The sequence below is a fragment of the Galeopterus variegatus genome, unplaced genomic scaffold, assembly GCF_000696425.1.
Source record: "Galeopterus variegatus unplaced genomic scaffold, G_variegatus-3.0.2 Scaffold3314, whole genome shotgun sequence".
Lineage (NCBI taxonomy): Eukaryota > Metazoa > Chordata > Mammalia > Dermoptera > Cynocephalidae > Galeopterus > Galeopterus variegatus.
In genome coordinates, this window is record NW_007729425.1 from 66,789 (window position 1) to 82,444 (window position 15,656).

A 15,656-nucleotide genomic window follows, 5' to 3' on the forward strand; every position below is an offset into this window, starting at 1 on the left:
AATGTGAAATGATTAAATCAGGCTAATTAACAAATCCCTCACCTCACACACTTATTTTTTTGTGGTGAAAACATTTTCAAAATATGTTTTAAGTTATTTTATTCTAAGATTTATTTTTCTCTTGAACTTTTATAATAACCTTGGCCTGACAATGAAAAGTTTTTAAAAAATCTGGACATTTGCAGGTCTTTATAAAACCTTATCAATAAATTTCATTTTCTATGTCTTACTAAATCAAACATTGGGATATATTTTTGAAAACATTTCTCTTTCAATGGAAAGAGAAGGAAGGGGATGAGTACTTCTCTGTTTGCTCCAGTCCATACCGTGGTTGCTACGTCTTTGTCATCAAACCACACTGTAATGGGGGTGGTCAGTACTCTTGCATCTGCCCTTGAGTCTGACCGGCATGGCACTGATCTGTAATTCAGTCCATCCTGCAGAAAGTGGTTAGCAAACAGTTAAAACTAAAAGCTGCCTTTGAGAGCCTATATTTGAGTATTTCTATTTTTTTCCAAAATTCTGCAATAGAAAATTTATAAAATGTTTTAGAGGCTAGCTAGGTGGATTCATGACATCTCAAACCATAAAATGTCCTTTAGAAGTTGATTAATTTTAAATTCAGCCCAATATGGTAGATATGTATTCCTAACACATATCAGGGTTTATGGTAGGTACTTGGGATAGAGGACAAAGATAAAAATTCCTACTGAGGATTCATTATCTACTGTGGGAGAATGGTAAGTATGTACAAAACTCATTTTAGTCTAAATAGAGCTACATATGAGTGACAGGAAAGTATGGAGCCATATTTAAAAATAGTTACCATTCTGGAAGCTATTCGTGGACTAAATACTTTGCATTTATTATTTAATATTGACAAAAAACTGATGAAGTAGTATTATCAATATCCTCACTTTGAGAAAATTGAGGTTCAATGAGATTAAGGTTTGTGGGTTTAGAATTAACCTAGATTTCTAGGAGTAACTGGATAACTCTCCCTATCAGCCTCAGTGTGAGAACAATATACCTGGTAATAGTGATATTCTACTTAAAAGTTAAAAGCATTTATCTTTCTCCAGAGCCTCTGACAAAAAATGACTGTGTTCTTAACCATTAGCTATGTTGCTTTCTCTGAGGCAGAAATTAACAGGCAAATCACAAGACAAAATTCCAATGGCTGAAAAACATATGAAAGTGTTTTTAAACATCACTGGTAGCCAAATATGTCAACTAAATATGATATCCTTTTTTTCACTTATCAAATTTTCTAAAGTTTTAAATAGTGATACTATTTAGAGCTGATGAGGTTGCTCCAAGATAAGCATTCTCATTTTCTCTGGGTAGGAACACATATTGCAAAATCTTTACAGAAAACAAGTAGAAAATGAAGATAGTTCATAAGTATTCATGTCCAAGATAGGGCAGCCCGTCCAGTGAGGGGCTCAGGCTGTTTCAACTCATGTTGGAAAATGGAAAAAGGGAAGCTAGTGCATGCGAAGAGATCACATGGTGAGAGAAGCAGCAAGAGAGAAACTGAGGAAGCCAGACTTTTTAACAACCTGCTTTCCCAGGAACTAGTCCATTCTCTCAAGAGCGAGAACTCACTAACCTCTCAGAGAAGGAATCAACCTATTCATGAGGGACCTGCCCCCATGACCCAAACACCTCCTAGCAGGCCCCACCTTCCAACACCTCCACCTTGGGGATCAAACTTCCACATGAAATCTGGTGGGGACAAACCACATCCAAACCATAACACCTAGTAATTCTGCATCTTGGAGTTTATCCTCAAGGAAAAAAGTAAGCAGTTTGAATTTATATAAAAAATTTAAATGCATTAATATTTATAATAAACAATCAGCAACGACCTACATAGTTAAAAATAAGGAAATGTTTAAATACATAACAGGTAATTTATATGCTAGAATATAATACAGTGATTAAAATCATGATTTCAAAGCATATTATCACTGGAAAATGCTTATGATAAAACACCGGAAAAGAGTTCTCCAAGGAGACAGTGTGACGCAATGGTTTAAGGGAGTGAATTCTGGATTAAGACCACCTATGTGACTGCTTGCTTGGCAATTTTGGGCTGCAAACTTAATTTTTCTATGCATCAATCTTCTCATCAGCAAAAAGGGGATGACAACAACAATACCTACAGCAGAAGACTCAACAAAATTAAATAAAAATATGCAGATAAACACTTAGCATAGCGCCTTGCACATGTTTAAAACATTAGTTAAAATATTAATGGCGATAATCTCTGAAATGGTGATATTATAGGTGCTTTTTAAATATTTCTTCATAATCATCTACAACTTCCCAATTCCTTTTAAAAAACATTCATTTTATTATAGGCATGCCTATAGTAATCACAAAGTTGGTTATTAGCATGAGGCAGATATTCTTAAAATATTAAGGAAAAAATCTGCTAGATTTACAGAATTTATCAATGGGTCTTGAATGTTATGAGATGCCTCTTTTGGCATCAATTGAAATTAACATTTTCTCATTGATTTACTTATTAATGAACTTACTAATAATAAATCTTCTTTACATTACTGGGATAAACCCTAAGTATGGCAGACACTAGTCTTAACCTACTCTTAAATCTGGTTTAGTAATTATTTTATAAAGAATTTTAAAAATCTGTATTAAAATTGATAAGGGGTACTATTTTTTTGTGCTGTATTAGCTTTGAAAGCCAGGATCGATTTTTAACCGATTTTAAAAATGGATAGGATGGCTTTCACACCTCTGTCTGTCTTTATAATGGAACAATTTATCTAGAATGGGAATATGTTCATTGAAAACTTAAAAGAATACACAGGTAAAACCACTTTGCCTAGTTTTTGGAAGCAAAAGGAAATGAATTTTTGGAAGTCATACTTTGATGAACTTTCAACTTCTTTTACACCTGTTTATCTACATTTTCTTGAATCTACTTTGGTAATTAACACCTCTCAGAAAAGTCTATCATTCAGCTTAGAAACTTACTAAGTATAAAGTTTTACATAGTATTTTCTTGTAATTTTTAAAGTTTTCTTACTTGTGATATGTTTAAAAAAATCCTATACATGTAACTTTTATATATGTGGCACCTAGCCAGTGCTATGTATTAGTATTGTTTCTGTTATTCGTATATCTGTGGCTAAGTAACCTTTTTTATTCTTCATTTTCCTTCTATGTATTCCACCTATTTTGTTAAATTCATCAAAGGTTTATGTTTTTAATATCACTAAAAATCATTTGTCCAGGTTTTTTTCTTGTCCAATTCTATTTGATGACTACTTCCAACCCTAGTGTTTTTCTGTCATCCCTGGAAATTCCTGNGCCTCTTTTGGCATCAATTGAAATTAACATTTTCTCATTGATTTACTTATTAATGAACTTACTAATAATAAATCTTCTTTACATTACTGGGATAAACCCTAAGTATGGCAGACACTAGTCTTAACCTACTCTTAAATCTGGTTTAGTAATTATTTTATAAAGAATTTTAAAAATCTGTATTAAAATTGATAAGGGGTACTATTTTTTTGTGCTGTATTAGCTTTGAAAGCCAGGATCGATTTTTAACCGATTTTAAAAATGGATAGGATGGCTTTCACACCTCTGTCTGTCTTTATAATGGAACAATTTATCTAGAATGGGAATATGTTCATTGAAAACTTAAAAGAATACACAGGTAAAACCACTTTGCCTAGTTTTTGGAAGCAAAAGGAAATGAATTTTTGGAAGTCATACTTTGATGAATTTTCAACTTCTTTTACACCTGTTTATCTACATTTTCTTGAATCTACTTTGGTAATTAACACCTCTCAGAAAAGTCTATCATTCAGCTTAGAAACTTACTAAGTATAAAGTTTTACATAGTATTTTCTTGTAATTTTTAAAGTTTTCTTACTTGTGATATGTTTAAAAAAATCCTATACATGTAACTTTTATATATGTGGCACCTAGTCAGTGCTATGTATTAGTATTGTTTCTGTTATTCGTATATCTGTGGCTAAATAACCTTTTTTATTCTTCATTTTCCTTCTATGTATTCCACCTATTTTGTTAAATTCATCAAAGGTTTATGTTTTTTTTTTTTTTTTTAAAGATGACCGGTAAGGGGATCTTAACCCTCGACTTGGTGTTGTCAGCACCACGCTCAGCCAGTGAGCGAACCGGCCATCCCTATATGGGATCCGAACCCGTGGCCTTGGTGTTATCAGCACCGCACTCTCCCGAGTGAGCCACAGGCCGGCCCAAAGGTTAATGTTTTTAATATCACTAAAAATCATTTGTCCAGGCTTTTTCTTGTCCAATTCTATTTGATGACTACTTCCAACCCTAGTGTTTTTCTGTCATCCCTGGAAATTCCTGTAATTCCAGGGCTGAATTGCCATTCTTTGTCCTCTATTTCTTCCCCTTTATTTTCCATCTCTTTCTGTGTACCAAGAAACCATCTCATGTTTATTCTCTGTATCACTGACTTGATTTTTACTGTGTTAATTCTATTCTCTCTTCCTTGCAACTCACCCTTCCCTACCATTTATCTGTCTTTGCACATGAGTCTATTCTCTCCATGTTTTCAGTCTCAAGAGTCTTCTGCATGCTACTGCGATGCTGACATGTTTTCTACAGTCTTTCGTTTCCTGCAGCAAATCATTTTCAGATACATTACCTCCCTAGTTCATTTTTCTTAATCTGTAAAATGTTTTTCAAAAGTTTTTGAGTTTTTTAAAAATACGAACTCGATGTTTGTGAATATACAGGATGTCTGGCTTGCTCTTTTGTTCTGATCTCTGTCCATTTAGGTGTTAGTCAGCTCTTCTCCCTCTGTTGCTAGAGGACAGATTGATGTCTTTTCTCCTCACTCAGAAACTAGTGTCTACTAGATATTTAATAGAGTTAGTTGGATCTTTTATCCACGACTGTTGCCAATTCTCCGAATGTTTTAGTGATGGGGCATATGAATATAAAAAATTCTCAGAAGGCAGTGCTATTAAGGTGGTCATAACCAGCAACTAGTCTATTAGGAATATCCAAGACAAATTACAATAAGCTACCAAACCTCTATTATGTTCCTTGTTTATGGTGATTTGTAGCCCCTGAATTTGTACTGGACTGAGCTTTGACAATCCTTTTGAAAAGCTGTGTATGCACAGCAATGGACGGCTGTTCAGTGCACTTCCTGATACCGACCCAGGTGTTCAGGCAAAGGGTAGGTAGTAAGGTCGGAATGGAGCATCTCATACCAAGTGGCAGGGGAAATGTTTAGAGAGAGTGGTTAAGACCATGAACCTCAATGTCAGTCTCTGGCTTCACATCCCACCTGTGTGCCTTTTTCCTTATCTGTAAAATGGGGATAATAATAGTACTACCTCACTGGTACTGTGGGGAGGTTACACAAATTACTGTACGTAAGGTGCAGAGCCGTGCCTGGCACATACATAATGCCAAGTAAATGTCTGCTGATATCATTATTTGTTGTCTACAGTTTGTGAATCCTAATTTAATCCGACACGTCTTATACCTACTTGAACTTGCTCCTTGCTTTAGTGTTGGTTTTAGCACTGTAAATTTTCTTTGCCTTGTATCTTCATAGTTCACTGTGAAGCTTGGAGAGGCTACAGTGAATAGGACAGTTAGAGAGCTTTTACAATATAAATCTGTATTATTTAATTCACATTCTCCCCAAGGATTAGAGGGATGATGGCTTCTGTGGGAGACAAAGGAAGATGAGCGAATCATCTTTCTTTGATGAACAGAGCTTTCTGTGCTGCACAGCACACTGGCACATGGGTGTGCCTTAAGGTAGACAGTATTAGATTTGGAAATCAAAGGAAAAGAATAAAAGACATGGATTAGATCTGGGGGAAGGGTGGAAGTCAGGAATGCTATCCTTTGATCTTTGATCTTGATACATACAAGATGAAAACATACTAAAAAGGTGAGTGACTAGTAGATTCCTGCGCTCTAAAGGGATTTGAGATCCACTGATTAAGGGAACTCTGTAGGATGAAATGAACACATCCTAATTCAGAAAAAACAAAAGCTGAATGAAGACAAATTGAGAAACAACATAACAGAGAGGTTAATACATAAACCCTAGCACCAGACCATTCATGTCTTGCGTTCCTGTCTTGCATCCTTCCTTACTAATTGTGTGTCCTGGAAAGAGTCAAGTATCTTCTTTTTTCCTAAGCTACCTCACCAGTATAATGGTTATAACAATCACAACTTCCTCACAAATTATTGGGAAGAATAAATGAATTAATCCACATAAAGTATTCAGAAAACAGACTAAGTGCTGCACTAATGTTTTATATGTTTCTATATATCCTTAAATCTCCAAATATAAGAAGCTAGACATTCTTGTTTTAATAAAGAATAAGAGTCATGTGCCGGCCCGGTGGCGCACTGCTACAGTGCACCACTTGGGAGCACGGCGGCACTCCCGCCGAGGGTTCGGATCCCACATACAGACCGGTTCCCACTCACTGGCTGAGCGAGGTGTGGCCGCAACACCGAGGGTTGCAATCCATTGCCGGACACGAATTAAAACAAAAAGTTTACAATTGTAAGAATTCATTTCTTTGCACTAAAAAAAATTTAAGGAAAAATTATTCTGTACTGCAAGGTAAAATTAGAATCTGAATACATATTTTTAACATTATCTCCAGAGGAATAAAAAAAAAGTAGAAGACATAAAATTCAGTCAATTGGTTTGTGATGTCAAAGAAGAGAATTGGGGGCCGACCCCATGGCTCACTTGGAAGAGTGCAGCACTGGGGGCGCAGCAGCACTGAGGCCACAGGTTTGGATCCTATATAGGAATGGCTGGTGCGCTCACTGGTTGAGCGCGGTGTGGGCGACACCAAGCCAAGGGTTACGATCCCCTTACTGGTCACAAAAAAGGAAAAAAAAAAAAGAGAATTGGGTGAGACACTTGGTGCCCTCAAGTAAACATGAGCTAGTTTGTGTCAATCATAATTTTTGATCATACTTGATAAAGTGGGAAATGAGAAGCCTCTTGCCTCCTTAATTTCCTGAGAAGCCACAACAGATTTAATTAGAATAACAGTGGAAGTCATTACCATATCACTGATAAAAATGAACAGACACAGCTTTCTATTTTCTGAACTTTATTAAAGAAAGGGTTTAATAGTCTACTTTGTGAGCAGGAGCCAAGGGCAGCCCCCTCCACCCAGAAACAGGCAAGAAGCAGTGTACACCTGGGGTCCTAAGCAGGAGCCAAGGGCAACATCCTCTGCTCAGAAACAGGCAAGGAGCATGCTGAAAATACCACTTCTCCATGGGTGGCCCACCACAGCCAATGCTGCAGCCACAGCTGCTGCAAAAGCAACTTGATGCCACAGCAGTAGACACATCCACTGTGCAGGTGGCACACTAGACAGTGGACTGCACTGACACAAAAAGAACTTTAAAAAATGAAGAAAACCTAAGAGAGCTAGCAGACAACCTTAAGGACACAAACATTCAAATCATGGGTGTTCCAGAAGGGGAGGAGAAAGAGAAAGGCATGGAAAACCCATTCAATGAAATAATGGAAAACTTCCCAGGTATAGGGAGAGACACAGACATTCAGATCCAAGAGGCTCAAAGATCCCCAAATAGGTTCAACTCAAGAAGATCCTCTCCAAGACACATTATAGTTCAACTGGCAAAGCTCAAAGACAAAGGGAGGATCTTGAAAGAAGCAAGAGAAAAGTTTCAAGTCACCTATAAGGGAGCCCTTATCAGACTAACAGCAGACTTCTCAACAGAAACTCTACAGGCCAGAAGAAAATTGGATGATATATTCAAAATACTAAAAGAAAAAAACGCCAGCCAGGAATACTATACTCAGAAAGGTTATCCTTCAGAAATGAGGGAGAAATATATTTTCCAGACAAACAAAAACTTCAGGAGTTCACCACCACACCCTCAAGGGAATACTGCATCAGGATCTGAAAAACAATAATCACTCATCTTACTAGCTATTGTTCTGTTCGAACTCTCTGTTTTTTCATAGTTCAGTCTTGGTAGGTGCCATGTTTCTAGGAATTCATTCACTTTATCTAGATGACCTAACTTGTTGACCAAAAATTATTCATAGTATTCTCTTATAACCCTTTGATTTCTGTAAATTTGGTTGTAATAACCCCTCTTTCATTTCTGATTTTAGTTATTGAGTCTTTTTTCTTAGTCGCTCGGTAAAGGTTTGTCAATTTTGTGGGTCTCATCAAAGTACTAACTTTTGGTTTTATAGATTTTCCCTATTTTTTTCTATTTTCTATTTCTTTTATCTGTGCTCTAATTTTTATTATTTACTTCCTTTGCTAGGTCTGGGCTTAGTTTGCTCTTCATTTTCTAGTTTCTTAAGGTGCAAAGGTGATTATTGATTTAGATTTTTTTATATTAATGTATGCATTTACATCAAATAAATTTCCCTTTAGCAAAAAGTAAAATAAAATAAGTAAAAATTTTAAAAAAAATGTGACAATAAAAAAGTCTACTTTAGGTACCTATTAAGAGAAAATCAGAAAAGAAAATGGTGATTATGATTAATAAGATATACTTATTGATTAAAATATAAAACTTTCTGGGGGGCAAATAATTTGAATTCTGTAAATTTAAGCTTCTGGCTTATTCCAGAGTGGTTTTAGATGTGGGTGTGCACAGGCAAATTGTTGTGGTCCAGGTACCAAGTACCCTAGGTGTGGCTTCCACTGTACAGGGTCTCACATTAAAGGCAGGTAGACTAAAAAGCAAACACTACCTAAACTTCATCTGTAGGTTTGTTCATTCCAGATAACAGTCATGAAAGTAAGGCTAGCTTGAACATTTTATAAACCAGCCACAGCCTCATTATTCTTCCTATCTTGAATAAATGAAGTATAGAGAGGAGTATAATGACTAATTTAGACTCTTTTTAAGCATATCTTATCTGCTACGTTTTGGAAAAAGTTGGGTCCATTACTTCACTGAGACTACTGTAGGCAACTAAGATACAATTTCTTCCCTGCTGTTGGTTAATTAGGGTCACCTCTGTATTTACAACTGATTCAGGTTGCAGACCAATTAATATTCATTTTCACAGGGACACAATTCAAGGCCTCTTTCAAATGCTTATTCAGCTGCCTCTTCTAAGGCTGGGTAAAAATCAACAAGCCTGCTCCTATCTGCAGACAAAAAAAATAATTTTATAGTTTAAGAGAAAGCACCACGATCAATCCATTTGTATGAAGGCATACACTTTAACTTATGTATCATAATGCTGGTGGTACACGAGCATTTGATTGTAGTCCAGAAACACTAATCTTAAGCACAGGTCTGGAAAACTTGGAGCACTCATTGTTGTACAAAAATGTGTACTGTTAAACAATGTGTAAATGCTGAACTAAGTAGAAATAAGCAGAGATTTCCTCTCCCCAAGTCAAAAATCAAACAGTTAAAACTATTACCTCTTCCATAATCAGAGATATCATGTGTTAATAAATAAATGAAGTACTAAACTACTTAAGTTTCCCCAAACCATTCACTTCGGATCTGCAGAATGGCTGTGCAGGTTTCACAACTTGTCATAGCAAAGCTGGAAAGGGGTGAGGAGCAATGATAATCCTATAATTAGATCTGGACATCCAGTGCAGAAGCGAAGGAGGGAAGAGGAGGAACAGGAAGAAGAGAGGGACCTCCTGGTACTTCGGGGGCTGCCACGGGCAGCTGACAATACAGAAAGGGCCATTAAGTGGAGAAGTCCCACAGGGCCTTCCCACATCGGTGCATATTTCCAAGCTGGGACGAGAATACCTGCTTTGACTTTCACCTTCAGCACTTTCTTCACATTTGACCCATGGTATTCATTTAGAAAATTACTCCTTCCCTGATGCTTTAAAGAAGGAAAGCAAAAACCAATACACGAAGTGCCCATAGAATTTTAATGGTCCACACTGATTTTGTGATTTAACTTGCTCCTTATTCACTCTTCGTTACTGATTTTACTCTCTTACCATGCTGCTGCCCAAAACACAAAAGAATTATGAAGAAAATACAGAGATGGAGGGTAATGAGGAATATTATGTAATCTCGCTGGTTAATATAGATTTTATTTTCAGCAAATAATTACCTTTGTAAATTTTGGATTACAGGTTACTCTAAACCATGTGTTTCGGCGTGTGTATTTAAGCATCTGTGATGGTGGAACAGAAGGAAGGGCTAGTACCCTGGGTATTTGCACGATCACCTTTGACTCATTCTTCCTTCTCAACCAGCACATTTAAATAGTCAACAACTTCTCTTCTATTTTTCCTCTGAAATGTCTTAATTTATGCCAACCTCTCTGTTTCACCTCTTACCACACCAGATTATCTTTACCTGGATCATGACATTAGCTGGAATCACCTTTGACTCATTCTTCCTTCTCAACCAGCACATTTAAATAGTCAACAACTTCTCTTCTATTTTTCCTCTGAAATGTCTTAATTTATGCCCACCTCTCTGTTTCACCTCTTACCACACCAGATTATCTTTACCTGGATCATGACATTAGCTGGTTTCCTAGTTAGGTCTCTCACTTCCAACCTATTCACCCTACGGTCTTCAGAGTATCAAATCTGAACAGATCATCCTCCTCACTGATGACAAGTTTAAGCTAAAACTTATTTCTAAGGTCTGGCTTCAAAGTACATTTCTTGCCTCATGTTCCACAATGCCCTGTCACTAAACTATAGTCTACCTACATTCAGGAACTGCTGGTCTCTGGATAATCCAAGTACCCCCACCTCCCCTTTCCCAGATCTAGAGATGGAGAGCTCCTAGTCCTTCTAGCCTCAGTACAAACATCGCTTCCTCTGGAGTTCTTTTCTGACTCACAGAATCACAACAAATCACTTTCTCCCTTTGGCTGACATAGTACTTGCCTAACACTACATTATCCTACTTATCCAACTGTGTCATATTTAACTGCAGACACATCTTTCTCTGTTTAGATGGGTGCTTAAGAGGACAGAGGTGGTATGCTACTTACCTTTAGCTCAGAGAGTTTAGCAGTCTTATATATGACAGGCATTACACAGATTTGTTGGTTGTGTTTTATCAAACAACAATGTGAAATAAGCATTTCTAGAAACATACTGAGAATTTAGGTTGATTGGGTATAGCAGACCTGGACCTTGTATTGTGAGCAGATATCAGGGAATTGCAAGGGGAAAAATTAAGAAATCTTTATGTTGTTTTAACAATTTGCATTTTCAAGAACAGGTTTTGGCAGCTTCAAATTTATCTGCCCACAGAAATTAGATGAAAATGCCAAAGTTTATTATAGAATTTAATAGTTAGCTTAAACAATCTTAATTAAAGCCTTGGGCAACACAGCTTTATACTCTATCAGAGAAAAAAATATTGCACACTCGATCAATGATAGTTTTATCTGACTCACTCAACTGTATGTGAGAGAATGCCACAAAGAAAACTGCAACAGGACATTATGGTACAATTCTTGCACTTTTGTAGAGGAAAAACAGACTGGGAGAAAGGGACTTCAGTCCTAGACTTCATTATAGAGTCTAGTTAAACCATTTCGTATCTTATAGCAGGAAGGATGTGGGCTTTGAATTTAAGGAGACCTGTGTTGGAATCCTAGCTCTATCCCGTACTAGTTAGACTTCTGAGAAATTACAGAAATTATTTAAATCTCAATATCCTCATTGAGAGAAATGGAAAAATAACTGCCTCAATGGGTTAGTATGATAAATAATATGTGAAAAATGACGAGCATATTTGAGGAACTCAGGAAATATTGATTTATTTTACTTCTTTGGGTCTCAATTTTTACCTTTATAAAAATCAGGATTTTTAACTATTTAGTGACTAGATGATCTTTAGGCTCTTTACAGCTCTAAAATCCTATCACTGTTTTATTCTTAGAGGCACAAATAGTACTGAGAATTTTTGGAAGTGTTTTAAAAGCTGTTGCATTCTGATAAATATGCCTACATCTAATCTCTTTAGGTTTAATTTTCTCTTCTTCTAGCCCCTTGAGACAGACATTTAAATCATTAATTTCCAAATTTATTTTTCTAATATAAGCATTTAAAACTATTCATTTCCTTCTATTCTTCTCTAAGCACTGCTGTAAGCTGAATCCCACAAGTTTTAATATGTTTCGTTTTCATTTTAGTTCAGTTCAAAATACTTTTTAATTTCCCTTGTGATTTTTCTTCTTTGGCCCATAGTTTGTTTAGAAGTGTATTGCTTAATTTTCACATATTTGGGGATTTTGTAGTTATCTTTCAGTTGTTTTATAGTTTTTAATGCCACTGAGGTCAGAACACAAATTTAGTATGATTTCAACCCTTTGAAATTTGTTGAGATTTGTGTTATTACTGGATGGATCATACTTTACACTTTAGCAAATATTCTGTGTAATAAAAAAAAGGTATATTCTGCAATTATTGGATGTAGCATTCTATAAGTGTTAATTAGGTCACTAATTAATCATGCCAATAAATCATGTTATTTGAATCTTTTACATTCTTACTGATTTTTGTTTTCTATTTTCTCACATACTGAAAGAAGTTTGTAAAAATCTTCAACTGTGATTGTGGATTCGTCTATTTCTATTAGTCTGTCAAGTTTTGCTTTATGCATTTTGAAGCCATGTTATTAGATGCATACAAATATTGGAGTATTACATCTTCCTGTTGAATTCAACCTTTTATCAATATAAAATGTTCCACTTTGTCTTAACCTAAAACCTGTTGTATAATATCGATGTAACTTTCTTTTGGTTAGTCTTTCCATAGCATACATATTTCCATCATTTTACTCTCAACTTATCTGTGCCTTTTCCCTAAGAAAAAACTCTTGTAAACAGCATGTAGTTGAATCTGTATTTTAACTGAAGTGTTTAGTCTATTTACATTGAATAAAATAGTTGGGCTTAGGCTATCATCTTTCTATTTGTCTCATCCATTCTTTATTTCTCCTTTCCAGCCTTCTTTTAGATTATTTCTATTATTCTATTTTATGTCTTTCATGAGATTTTTATGTATACATTTTTTAATTCCACTTTAGTGATTTTTTTATATATGAAGATATTACAATTTTCTCCCTTGATTCACCACTTCACAAATAATGCAAGACTCCCTTTAAAAGAGGTTAACTACGTTTATTCCTTTAGTCTCTCATGCTCTCTTACTTCTATGTTATAAACCCCACAAAACATTATTATTGTTGCTTAACATAATCAATATTCTTTCACCCTTTCCAAGGCTCTTAAGTCTTTCTTACATTTTTGAAATTCTATTTATGATCATTTTCTCTAAGGCAGAAAAGTATTTTTTTAGTTTTTCTTTAAATGTGGGTTGGCTGATGAAATAGTCTGTTTTTGTCTACAAACATCTTGATTTCACTTTTACTTTTGCAGGAAACTTTCACTAAGTGTAGCGTTCTATCTTGGCCATTTTTTTTGCCCTTTAGCTCTTTAAAGGTGTTATTCCACTGTCTTTTAACTTCCATGTTTTCTCTATTAAAAATTAGGCTGACAGACTTTTTGTTGTTTCAAAGGTATTTTTTTTTTTTTTTTTTTTTTTTTCCTGCTCTATTTTAAGGTTTTTTCTTCCTTTTTAATTTTATTTTTCAGTGTTTTACTGTAATATGTTCAGGTGCAACCTTCTCTCTTGGAGTTACTGAGTTTCTTGGGTCTGTGGGTTGATGTATTTCAATAATTAGGAAAATTCTTACTTGTTACTTCTCTCCCTCTCTCTCTTTCTTGGACTCCAATTACATACATGTGATACTGTTTGACTATGTCTCACATGTCTCTTCTGCTTTTTTTTCTGTTTTTCCTATTCTTTTCAAAAATACGTGCTTCAATTTGAGTATTCCCTAATGAATTTTCTTTTAGTTAACTATTCCAGGCTTATTCTGTGTTCAATCTGCTATTAAGCCCATCAAATGAGTTTTTAAGTTTTAGATATTTTATCTTTTAATTCTAAAATATTCATCTGCAGGCTGGCCTGTGGCTCACTTGGGAGAGTGCGGTGCTGATAACACTAAGGCCACAGGTTTGGATCCCATATAGGGATGGCCGGTTGGCTCACTGGCTGAGCGTGGTGCTGACGATACCAAGCCAAGGGTTGAGATCCCCTTACCGGTCATCTTTAAAAAAAAAAAAAAATTCATTTGATTCTTTTTTATTGATTCCATATCTTTGTTTTTTTATTGAAATATAATTGACTATACAAATTTGTGGGGTGCAGCATCTCTATTGAAATTACTCATCTTCTCATCCATTTAAATTATCTTTTTCTTTCTCTCATTAACATATTTATAATCGTTACTTAATAGTTTTTGACTGCCAATTCCATCATCTGGACCATCTGGGGGGTTGTCTTCTACTGTCAACTTTTTCTCTTTATGAGTTATATTTTCTTGAGTCTTCGCATGTCTTTTAATTTTCATTGTATTTTAAGCTTTGTGTTGAAATGAATTGTTATTTAGGGGTTTCTTTCCTATGTTAGACCAACAGGGTGAGAGGCTCATCATCACATTCCCATCAATAATTGAACTGGGCTGGAGATAGGTTGTAGTTTTAGTTGGACTGAGTTTACATTTTTTTTTTTGTGGCTGGCTGGCAGGAATTCAGTTTACTTTGAATTAAAATGTCTCAAGGCCAATACCTGTTGAATGTTTTTATTAATTTCTAGTGGACTTTGTCTCTTCAACACCAAGATATTATGGGAGATAATTTAACTTTATTCTGCCTTTCCATCCTAGCTTACTATTCTCCCACGTTGCCCAATGTTTAGTAAATATCTCATGGGGAAAATTCTCAGTGCTTTTAGGGTGCCTTTCTCTGTAATGCCAGCTCACCAAGAAAGGACTCTCCTCTCTGGTAATCAAGTGTCTCTAATAATCTTTGTCTCCACAGCTCTTCTATCTCTTTTAAAATTTTAAAAATAGGATGTTTATATTTTACATTTTTTTAAAAAAATTTGTTGCTGTTCTACTCACAAGAAATCCTTGGGACTATAGCTTTAAGTAAACATTTTTCTTACCAATTAAACTATAAAGACATTGAGTGCTCTCTTGTTTACTTACTTTCCTCCATAATTCTTTCCACACAAAAATATGCTGTTTTACATCAACTGTGAAACAGTCGCTTAAACTCTAAATAGCTTATATATTAGTAAAAGTTTACTATGGAATACTTATATATTAGCAATAGCTAATTAAGTGGCTTTCTCTTGGCTTCTACCAGAAAAAGAGTTAAACATTATTAAGAAAGCTAGTTTTTGATTTTTGCCCACTCTAAAATTTCTGTGGTGGTAGTCAAGTAACTCATTATTTGAACCTAACTGGAACTTATTTCAGAACTATGATTAAGTTGTTGATTTCAACTGAACAAGCATAATTTTGTAAGTAAAAAGTCCTTGTTGATTATATAAGGAAAACATACCTGGAAAATCTGAGATTTTAGATTAATTTTAATTTTATAAGAAAGAATGTTTGAAAAACTAGATTGTTCAATTTAGATGACTTTTCAGTTCAAATCAATGACTATTTTCTCATTTTAAAATAAATTTTAGTTAGTAAAACTGTAATTATAAAAGTGAGAACTAAATCATACAAAAAATTATATACTTTTAGTT